Here is a 12,140-nt window from a genome sequence, read left to right as displayed (position 1 = left end):
GAGCTACAGATACAATTTCTTATAGTTTTATGTCCAGGATTCCATAATCTGTTGTTAACAAGCACTGCAATCCCCCCAACTTTCTTCTAACCTTAGAAATGCAGTGCTATGGCTTCCGTCTCCATGTGTAGAGTTCTATCAGCAGAAAATAAACAAAAGATACGACTCAGTGAATTGTTCACTGATTCCTTTGCTTCAGTGACTCCTTCGAGATACCTGCATCATTAAAAACCAAAGAACGTTTAAGAATAATCCGTCAGAGCATTTTAAGCTTCCATCTATGCAATCAATCAATCAATCAATACAAAAAAAAGAAAGAAAAAGAGGATGAAAGAGAAAAAGCCAGCTCACTGCCAGTATGCATTTTAAAGTGAAGACAGCCTTTTAAAGCATCAGGCCAACCTGACAGCTTTACCCTGACCCTCTCAGTACACAGGCCTGATTTGAGGCATTACATTGTATATCACATCTGCCAGAATTAGAACAGATAGGAAGGATGGAAAAAGCAAAGATTTGCCAAGCAATCTGGGACGGCAATGTCAGTGAGGTGGTCTCCTGGGGCACTAAATACGAACTAGAGAATCAGAGAATACAAAAAGATGCAAGCTTCTGCTCTCAAAGCAAGCCTAGCTAGACTAAGAAGCTGCATTTACATGCCTGATGCTATGAACCCATGTCAAAACCTTGTCATCTCCCTGGCAAAGTCTCTGATCGCACTACTTGACAGCCCACCACATCCTGATCTAGTTGCTTATTTCTCTCCCATTCAGGTGCTTGTTCTGTTTTCATCTTTTTGACACTGGATTACTGCAACTGCCTTCTACCAGGTCCTACCAAACCCACCATCAGATCCTTGCAACAAATCAAGAGTGCTTTGTTTGCTTTCTTATCACCCTGTCTCTGTATTTCTTTAACTGATGTCTACTTACCTACAAAGCCTAAAAACAATCCAGCCTCAAGCTTCCTTAGGGCGCTGATCATGTTCTATGTTCTTTCTTAGTCACAAGCATCACTTAACGTGACCAGACATCCCTTAAGCAGGCCATTCATCTAATTAGGCAAAGTTATTTGGTTATTTCTTTTTGTAAAGTATTCAAATTTAAAGTGGAATGATCAAAGTGCTAAGCCTGTCCACTATACCTTGATAAGCTTCTCGATGCCAGGAGAGCTACAATCATGTTGACTGTCAGATTATTAACAGCAAAAAAAAACAGTGTTTTTTTAAGCAACATGTTAATCCATCCATCCACCTAGGAACCTCTGTAGTCCAACTAGGGACCCATGATGACTATGTATTTATTCCCCTTTTGTACGACAGTGGTAGGACATCCAGCCAACAGTTACACGAACTACGGGCTATTTGGGAACGCCAATTAGCCTAACCCGCATGTCTTTGGACTATGAGAGGAAACTGAAGAACCTGGAGGAAACCCACCAAGCATGAGAAGAACATGCAAACTACATGCAAACAGACCCTAAGGCGGGAGTTGAACCCAGACCCTGGATATGTAAGGGGACTGTGCTAATCACTAAGCCACCGTGCCGCTACATATTAACATGTTAATTAAAGGGGAAACAAATAGCATGAAAAGTTAACACATTAAAATGAGATCCATTAAGAAGACAGGAGCATGAAAGAGTTAATGTTGATGTTCTTCATATAACCCCAATATTATCATCCTTGACCTGGCTACCTGTAAAGTTTAGAACTAATTACAAAATAGTCTTCTGATACGCTATAATCCACCACGTTCCTTAAGATCACAAAACTCCAGACTTCTGGTAGTTCCCAGAATTTCAAAATCTACCAAAGCGGGTAGGGCATTTTCATATTTAGCTCCAAAACTTTGGAATAGCCTTCCAGACAGTGTTTGGGGAGCAAACACAGTTTCCCAATTTTTTTAAGGTGACTCAAGACACATCTCTTTAATCTGGCATACGCATAACTCATCCCATAATCTCATACTCCAGTACACCTATCCTGAATGGCAACTACGCTAATTCTTTCCACCTGTTCTTTATCTTTCTACCCATTCCGAGGCATCTGGAGATTGTGCCAGCTTCAGTAGACAAAAGCCGACCCTGCGAGGATCCTGAGGCATCCAGAGAGGGACCAGCTCCAGCTGGATTCTGCTTCATGATGATTTGGATCTAGACATGCTGCTCCTGTGCTCCCAGTGATCCAGACCCAATATGCCCTCTGCACCTACTGACTCATCCCTATGCTGAACTGGACTTGACTAAACTGTTATATTGTACTTTCAGCTGCATAACACAAATGATGTATAATTTCTATCCGTTATCACCCAAATGTGGATGGGTTCCCTGTTGAGTCTGGTTCCTCTCAAGGTTTCTTCTTATTGCCATCTCAGGGAGTTTTTTCTTTTCAATCTCGCCTTCACTCTTGGCTTGTGCATCATCTCATTATTATCTAGACACATTTTTCTCACACATACACACTTCCATAAATTTTTGTGAAGCTGCTTAGAGACAATGACCATTGTTAAAAGCGCTATATAAATAAAATTGAATTGAATTGAAAATTGAATTCATTCTGATTGGTAAGAAAGTATCGGCTGATGTTCTGCAGGTCAGACAGGAGTTTCAACTGCACGGCAAATCACACATTAAGATTTCATCTGTACGTGTACGGCTGACACTCCGCAACAAAATAGTTCAAAACCTGTGTGTAATTGTTGACACGGTGAGGTCTGCCAGGTCATGTTTATTAACAATTTTGGAAGGAGTCTCCAGTGTCATTTTAGGGTTACATTCTAAAACGCAGAAAAGAACTAGAAAAGCAAGAGCACTATAAAGTTTCTCGGTAGCATTGCAAACTTTTTTTTATTTTTTTTTTCATTTCCTTCCTTATCGACTTCCAGCAGCACGTTATTTCAAACTGGTGCTTCAGTGCAGTAGTAGTAGTAGCGCAGTACCACTATCAGTATTAGTGTGCAGCTGTATACTATGGATTTATCCAACTCTAAATTTTTAGGTCTCTCCATCTCAGTGTATAAAGAGCTCAAAGACACTATGTGAAGGACTGCATACATAAAGAATGTGAAAGCTATTATTCTTCACCCTACAACCCAAGAAAATGGCACAGCTCTATATGTCTGTGTGTATGTGTGTGTCTGTGTGTATGTGTGTGTGTGTGTGTGTGAGAGAGAGAGAGAGAGAGAGAGAGATGAAACACAGAGAACAGCATAATTTCCTGTGAAGCAGGTCAGCAGTTGACACGAATAAAAGTCGTATCCAAGCAGCTGTGAAATGTGGGTCTTTTTCATGCGTCACAATTGATATTCCCCTTAAAAGGTTTTCAAGTTTTCCATAAACATTTCTTTCCACTAAGAGCTTCATTAGCTACAGAGGCACGACTGGAGCCTGACGCTGCAAATCTAGCACGCGCTACCATTTAGCCCTCACGTAATGTAACAGTAACATCGAGCTCATCTGCATTTTATATATAATGCCCACAGAATAAACAAAAACATTCCTTATGTTTTATTCATGTGTGATATGAGCATAGGAGTATACAATAATGCATAAAATACAAATACAATATGAGGTATCTCTCTCTCTCTCTCTCTCTCTCGCACACTCCCAACTACACGCTGCTATGATGAAGGCTGGAAAAGCAGACCTGCCCAGCATGTGTGTGTGTATGTACGTGTGTGTCTGACTGTGCAGACAGCGCAGTGACATTTCTAAATGTATTGTTAAATAAACGGGCCGAGGACTGGGTGATGACAGCTCATCTGTCTGCCTGCTCTCAGGCCTTTAGCCAAGCACTCTTTGATTTCCTGTCCTCTCCATGACAGATGGCTGTGTTGCAGGGGAGCCATCAGGGCCAGGATTTAGGGCCACTCGGTGCCCGGTGCATAGCTATATTAGTGCACCCTCAAAAGGGCGTATCATGCGTCTGTACTTTTACTGAAGCGGCACATCGAGCGCTCAGAAACGTGTCATGCATTAATGTCAACAGCTGCCCTAAAAAGAGACCGCTCGGGGAATGTTGTGTACAGAATTCATAAAAAAAGGGGACGTTCCAAGCATCCTACGTTTCTGCCCAAACTTTTGAAAAGAAGCACAAAGGATTGTTGTTTCTGTTTCTGCATATGAACCTTATGGCGATGGTCCACTGCAATGGACTGGCATCCCATCCATGGTGTATTCCATGCTCCCAGCATTATTGGAGATAAACAATTGATCAATATATCATATCATAAAACATTCTATTGTATGTAATATCTGGTGGCACGGTGGCTTAGTGGTTAGCAGTGTTGCCTTGCACCTCCAGGGTCCGGGCTCGATTCCCGGCCAGGTTCAATTCCTGCCTCTGTATGCATGGAGTTTGCATGTTCTCCCTGTGCTTAGTGGGTTTCTCTTAGTACTCTGGTTTCCTTCAAAAACCAAAGACGCGTGTCTTTGATTGGCGTTCCCAAATTGCCTGTAGTGTGTGTGCCCTGCAATGGATTGGCACAACGTCCAGGGTGTACTGTACACTGTTTCCTGGGATAGGCTCCAGGATTCTTATTCACTTGTTTAATGAGTGGCACAAGGTGGTGTATTGGTTAGAACACTCCCAGGATTGGAACCTTAATCCTCGATATATAAGCGAGGAGCTTCCTTCAGGTACTCTGGTTTCCCAGCATCTTCCAAAGACATACATAATGTAAAGTTGTAGGCTGACTTGGGCTTCCAAATTGCCTGCAGTGTAATGACTGAAGCTGATAGTTCCCTGTGAACTGGACTTCACAGGGTATTCGATTCCAAACCACAGGGAGCAAAAGTGCTCTGGAACTGTGAACACTGAAGAGAGCAACTGAACCATGGTTCATTAATTGACAAGCAACATCACTCATCAGTCATTGTTCCAAACTGGGTAGTAAAACTTTCTTTCGGAGGGGTTACCACTGCGGACCATCCGATCCACACAAGACTTGGCACAGGTTTTCACGCCAGATGCCCTTCCTAACGCAACCCTTTCATTTTTCTAACCGAGCTTGGGACGAGCACTGCATGCAGTGAATAGGTAGTATGGAGTGGAGCAACCCTACAATGAAGAGGATCCTCAAATCAACAACTTACAGCCTAAGCCTCCTTCAGCACATCATATACAGTTAAGTAATTAATTTTTTCAAAGATCATCAAAGAAGACCTGAAAACTTAAAGGTGTTGTTTAATTGAAATTAAAACTCTGCAAATAATAATAATGCATTAATTTATCTTCTATAGTACTTATTCTATACTGGGTCATGGGAGGCCTGGAGCATATCGCAGGAGACTTGGGGCACAAGGCAGCATACAGTCTAGATGGGTAGACAGGGTGCCAATCCATAGCAGGAAACTGTATCTGCCTGCAGGAGGAAACCAACCATACACAATGAGAACATGCAAACTCCCCACATACAGACCTGGGGCAGGAATCAAACCCTCGACTCTGGAGGTGCGAGGCCTAATAATAATTAAAATTCCACTGACTTTCAAAAAGTTTAAAATGGAGAAAACCAAACTAGTGTGGAATTTCACTACAACCATTTTACCGCTTTTTTGTATTCATTAAACTGATGTGTGAAATTAGATGAGGAATTATCCTTAGATCCCTAGGTTTTATTCTGGAAAACCTCTCTTTTCAACAGCCTGCTTCTTACACACTGCAATATTGACAAAATCCCTCGTTATCAGGGATGTCATCACAGTCACGCTGCGCGATCGCAGATGACAGCTTTGGCCTCGGAGGATGCTGTAATTAAATCAAGTGGAAAAAGCAGTAAGACTGCAGTCAAACACACACACACACACACACTCACACACACTCACACACATGCATCCCATACTGAAATCTTAGACATATAGAAAAGCCATTAGTGATGAGTGCTTTCAAAGTTTCTCTACATGGCTGCAGAGGTCATGTCTTGGCTAGGATCTTGTAGCGAAATTAAATTCATTCCGCTATAAAACAAAAAAACTGTACTGTAAAAGCCAGTGAATAATTAATAATAAACTTTAAACACAACTAAACCCACTCTTTTTATTAACAGAATTGAAATTCAAAGCAGAATTATTTCGATGATTCTTATTTTAGATTACACATGTCTACTAAACCTTTTTTTTTGTACGTGAGAATGTTAAGATATAAAAGGTAAATCTCTGGTTTTCAGTACAATATAATTTAAAGCTATAAATTCACTGGTGTTTGAATTTTATTATTAAGAATTCATTGGCTTTTTAAATGGAAATCGTTATCCTCTTTCTCTGTTCAAATGTCTGCACGGATACTGTTCCATCCAGCTTAAGAGCAGTATTCATTTGTAGAGGAAATGTATGCAATTAACAAGTTAATAAAGAATAGCTATGAAAATGGTAACCTTGTTACACAGCCACGTTATACAGTACAGTATATGTGTGTTTCTCCTTCAGAGACCATACAGTCTCTGTCTCAGTATGAAATCAAAGATGCAATGTATAAAGACACCTGATAATATTATGCTGAAAAATACATTTTAGTAAAATCTGTGTGGCCAGGCCTTCTATTACTATGACTGATAAGTTTGGATGCCACACCTTCTTTGACTGACATGCCCGCTTTTTAAGACAGAAAGGCACAGAGAGAGGCCATGCTACATTTCTAATAAGCGCCTCTTTTTTTGACTGATAAAGACAGAAGTCACGCCTCCATCGCTAAGACGCATAGACTCTATATGGTCCATCACTTTAATTAGGATCGACCATATTGAGGCCATATCTCCTTTACTGAGACTGACAGACGCAGAAGGAAACTAAACGCAGCTCATTCACTGAGACTGAGAGGCATGCAAGCCACACCCCCTTCACTGTTACTGAAATACAAACAGGCCCCACCTCTATTACTGAGACTGACAGGCACACAAACCACATCTCCTTTATTGAGGCTGCCACTGACAGGTACAGAAGCCGTACATACTTTAATGAGACTGACAGGCACACAAGCTATTGTACACCTCCCTTACTGAGACTGATAGGCATACAAGGCGTGTCTCCTTTAACCAGATTGAACTGCACACAAGCCACACCTCCTTTACTGAAAATGACAGGCACATAAGCTACACCTTCCTTCTTGAAACCGACACACACACAAGCCACATCCTTTACTAAGAATGACAAACACTCAAGCCAAACCTACTTTACTGAGTCTAACAGGGACACAAGCCACACCTACTATACTTAGACTGACAGGCATTCAAGCTACGCCTTCTTTTAATGGGACTGGCAGGCACACAAGCCACACCTACTATACTGAGACTGACAGGCACACAAGCCACACCTACTATACTGAGACTGACAGGCACATAAGCCACACCTACTATACTGAGACTGACAGGCACATAAGCCACACCTACTATACTGAGACTGACAGGCACACAAGCCACACCTACTATACTGAGACTGACAGGCACATAAGCCACACCTACTATACTGAGACTGACAGGCACATAAGCCACACCTACTATACTGAGACTGACAGGCACATAAGCCACACCTACTATACTGAGACTGACAGGCACACAAGCCACACCTACTATACTGAGACTGACAGGCACACAAGCCACACCTACTATACTGAGACTGACAGGCACATAAGCCACACCTACTATACTGAGACTGACAGGCACATAAGCCACACCTACTATACTGAGACTGACAGGCACACAAGCCACACCTACTATACTGAGACTGACAGGCACACAAGCCACACCTACTATACTGAGACTGACAGGCACATAAGCCACACCTACTATGCTGAGACTGACAGGCACATAAGCCACACCTACTATACTGAGACTGACAGGCACATAAGCCACACCTACTATACTGAGAATGACAGGCACATAAGCCACACCTACTATACTGAGACTGACAAGCACATAAGCCACACCTACTATACTGAGACTGACAGGCACATAAGCCACACCTACTATACTGAGACTGACAGGCACATAAGCCACACCTACTATACTGAGACTGACAGGCACATAAGCCACACCTACTATACTGAGACTGACAGGCACATAAGCCACACCTACTATACTGAGACTGACAGGCACATAAGCCACACCTACTATACTGAGACTGACAGGCACATAAGCCACACCTACTATACTGAGACTGACAGGCACATAAGCCACACCTACTATACTGAGACTGACAGGCACAATAGCCACACCTACTATACTGAGACTGACAGGCACATAAGCCACACCTACTATACTGAGACTGACAGGCACATAAGCCACACCTACTATACTGAGACGGACAGGCACACAAAACCACTTCTTCTTTAATAGCACTGGCAGGAACACAAGCAGAAGGAAACGCAAACAGTTATACCCCTATCCCACCCATGCAGTCTGCCTCACAGTGAGATACGGTGTTAGGCACCGTGAGCTGCCGCGATTGCCCGCTGACGTTCTGCGAAGTTCTGCAAGGTCCCAAGGGCCCAAAAAATCAAACATGTTTAATTTCGCACGGAAAGATGGAAACAAACTCACAGTGCCAAAACTCGCGGTGAATCATGATAAACCGTACCGCAAAACCGCGTAGGTGAGAGAGGGGTATTAGCTGTGTATTGATTTGAGGGAGCGTTCTGTTGTGGGATGCAAAATGGAAGGGCGCAATAAAATTCTATTAAAATTTATTTTAATGTGTGCCTTCGTTTTTTTTGATACTTAAAGTCATTTGAAATAGCTTTTTTTTAGTTTCTGCATTTGAGAAAAGGCTTACAATAAGAATGTATGGCACTGTAATGCACTTAATTCATCTCAGTCAACTTTAAGCTATCCCTTGTATTGTGGATAATGACAATGTTTATTTTTGATAAGATGCTGTATGCATTTAAAAAATAAAAGTAAAAAAAAAAAAAAAAACAGTTAATCTTTGTTTCTCTTATATATTTTACATTGCTGTTTAATTACGCAAAAGTACGTTTTATCCGATTACTTAATTAATCGATGACATTTTTGGTAGAATACTCAATTACTAAAAGATTCGATAGCTACAGCCCTACAAACAAGTAACACCTTCTTCACTGAGCCTGAAAAGCACAAAGAGCGTCCTTCACTATTACTATCACTATCATTACTGACTATGAGGACAAAATGTATAAATTTGTTTGCACATTTGTTTGCCTGGTGTGCTACCTGTAGGGCATGTGAGTGTACAGTATATACACATACACACATATATGTCATAACCATAAGATGTTTTGGATGTCTGAAGCTTGGTTTGAGACTTTGCAAGTAATATGACATTCAACATGAGCCTGTTCAATGCAGGTGCAAATTCTGCCCTTAATATTCTGCTCCCAATTTCCATATGAATACCACAAGGTCACCAGGTCTCTCGGAGGCATTCTCTCCCTTCACTATTCTGCTTTCGTTCCTCTGTGTATTATGACATGGCCCAAAAATCACACTGGATGTAGGGTATCTACAATAATCATCAACTTCCTGATTCATGCCTCTCTGCAATATTTTTAAGCCAATATTGTTAACGTCATTGTGGCTAAACAAAAACGCCGTAAACGCTATGCTAAGCAATCCTACTAAGTGAGCTTACCATGCAACACAAAACCCCTCATTCTGATTGAATAAGATGTTTTTTTTATAATATGAGCTAAAATGAGTTTATATATTATTAATTCAAAGAGTACACACATAAAAAGGCTCCAGGGTGCAGGTTCGATTCCCAACTCTGTGTGCGGGGAGTTTGGGATGTTTTCCCCGCTTGCTAGGTGGCTTTTCCTCTGGGACTCCAGGTTTTCTCCCATAGTCCAAAGACATGAAGATTAGGCAAAATGGCAAAAAAAAAGATTTTAATAAATAAATAAATATTGATATGAAAATGGATATGGTGACATGTGCTTTAAGATGTTTATTTAGCGTTTATATAAGGGGTTTCCAGTGTAAGTCCCTTATAACAGTCAGATGCAGAGTCTAATAATAGACTTGGAAAGGAAAGATTATTTAGGGCTATTTTAATGCATGCAATAACTGAAACTAACATTTGTTGTGGCCTTTCCACAGCATCAAGTGTAATTATAAATGGATAATAATTTTCTAACTAGTAATAGTTTTTGACAAATTCTTGTGGTATAAAAGGAAGAAAATGCTTCATAACATGCTGTTATTGGAAAATAATCAACGGCAGAGAACTAACACTAACTCCGCTTTATTTAGGGCCAAGGTATATTAACTTACAAATAATAATGAAAAAATATCTCAGTTCTCATTTTTTATAATCTGGCTCTATTGCACTATAGTGCGAATTTGAAAAACAGTCTTTTAAACCTTGTTCCAAAACTTTTGAGCCCACTTCAAAGCGAAATATTTAAAACAGCTCTAGCTAAAAAGTATATATTAGCTGTTTTATTTCTATAAACACATTTAAAAAAAGTTGCTTATAAGTAATCTGATTGGATCAAAATGAGCTGCAGTTGGGAAAAACCTTTTGACGTGTTGCTTAGCAACACTTCTGTTATCTAATGGATTTATATCTAAAGTAATGTTGTCGGGAAGCTGAAAGACAGAGCTCTGCTCTTGGGTGAGACTCTTTAAGCACCACTGAATCAATTTTTATTCCCATGAGAACCAACTGTCTTGAGAGATGCAAAAACGAACTGGTTTTATCCAAATACGGGACCAAATAGATAAATAAAAAAGTTTCACATGTCATATATCTGTAACACTGTCACAAAATTTTGATCTCTTGAGACCTGAATGTCCTTATATAAGGACGTTACATGTTTACAAATATCCTTGTTAGTCCCTCATGCGGGGAACGCTACAGTACGTGGGATTTTTTCGCCCAATTTGTTTATGTTTAAAGACATTTATTAAGTTCATAGTTATCAGGTGGTAATAAAAAGAAACAGCGAGGAGAAATTGTACAATCCGGGTCTCAGAAGGTTAAGAATGTCATCCTTTTAAAATGATCAGCAGTCTTTAAATGCTGTTATATTCTCCCGTGTATTACATCCTTACGATCAAGGAACGTCAGCTAAAACCCAATTCTGTCTTATCATCGCAAACAATATAATTGAGTTATTTTTATAGGCCGAGATCAGACATAAGATTCGAAATGAGACAAGCTGTAATTACTTTTGAAAGATGTCCTGAAACTGCGTGTGTTGATTCACACCAGAAGGAGTTTAAGCCCCGGGCACTGTTTCAGTAAGAACAGCTTCTTCACAGATTTAGTTCATTCCCTAGCTAGCCAACAAATTTCTGTGGAATTAGCAGGAATATAAATATATACAAATGGGTTAATACCGTATTTACGTCACAATTCCGTGCCACTGTAGGAAAATGACTTTTTTTTTGACTTAGTATTGGGTTTAGCAAGTGTGTCTAGACACCTTAGCTATTGCCTAGTATGAAACATAAAAGGAATAAAACACAATGGGGAATGGTGTTATTGGAAAATAATTAACAACAGAGTGTTGTGACTCCTTATCACCCTCGAGCCGGTCAATATTTTAATGACGTGGGTTATTATCGTCTGCAGTTTTAGATGTACTCACTTTAGCTACTACCTTATATGATAAGAAATAAAACACAATAAGGAATTATGGGAACACAGAGTCCTGAGATGTTTTTATTTCACAGCAATTTGTCGGCTTTTATTTGCCAAAAGACAACAGGTAGTAGAAGTTATTTCCTCTTATCCTTGCCGTTATCAGCTATAAACAGTCATTAGCTCAACAGCCTATCTTTTTTTTCCTCTTAAAGTTAGCCCTATTTCTAAGAGATCAATAAAAAAAAAATATATATATAAGAAGTGGTTGTGACAAAGCTCTAATAGTGGAGACTCCTTCCACACATGTTAACCATCCACCATACAAGTGCATGTCCACAGTAAATTGCTACTTAGACCTATAAACCATGCAGGGGTGAATAGTTTCTAAGCCAAATCAAGTTTTAAGTCGGCTGTCAGCAAAGAGTTAATTTCTATGGTAAAAAATGGTGAACATATGGAAATTTCACCCATAACTAAATGTGTTAAGTGTGAAATTATGATGTCACATAAATTCTGCATTAAAATGCTTCAAATAACAGATAACATGGGGAATTTTAGCATCCCCTAATGAAAGATACCATCTT

General features: G+C 40.2%; 1 protein-coding gene across 2 annotated transcripts in view; it reads right to left on the bottom strand.

Annotated features, from left to right (window-relative positions):
* The window catches only part of tafa5l (TAFA chemokine like family member 5, like), a 100,575-nt gene that overhangs the window by 86,210 nt on the left and 2,225 nt on the right, over positions 1-12,140 (bottom strand). The window lies entirely within an intron of this gene.

Source organism: Clarias gariepinus, chromosome 9 (assembly GCF_024256425.1).
Source record: "Clarias gariepinus isolate MV-2021 ecotype Netherlands chromosome 9, CGAR_prim_01v2, whole genome shotgun sequence".
Taxonomy (NCBI): Eukaryota; Metazoa; Chordata; class Actinopteri; order Siluriformes; family Clariidae; genus Clarias; species Clarias gariepinus.
The sequence above is the reverse complement of the archived record's forward strand: the minus strand, read 5'-3'. Positions and strand labels throughout refer to the sequence as shown.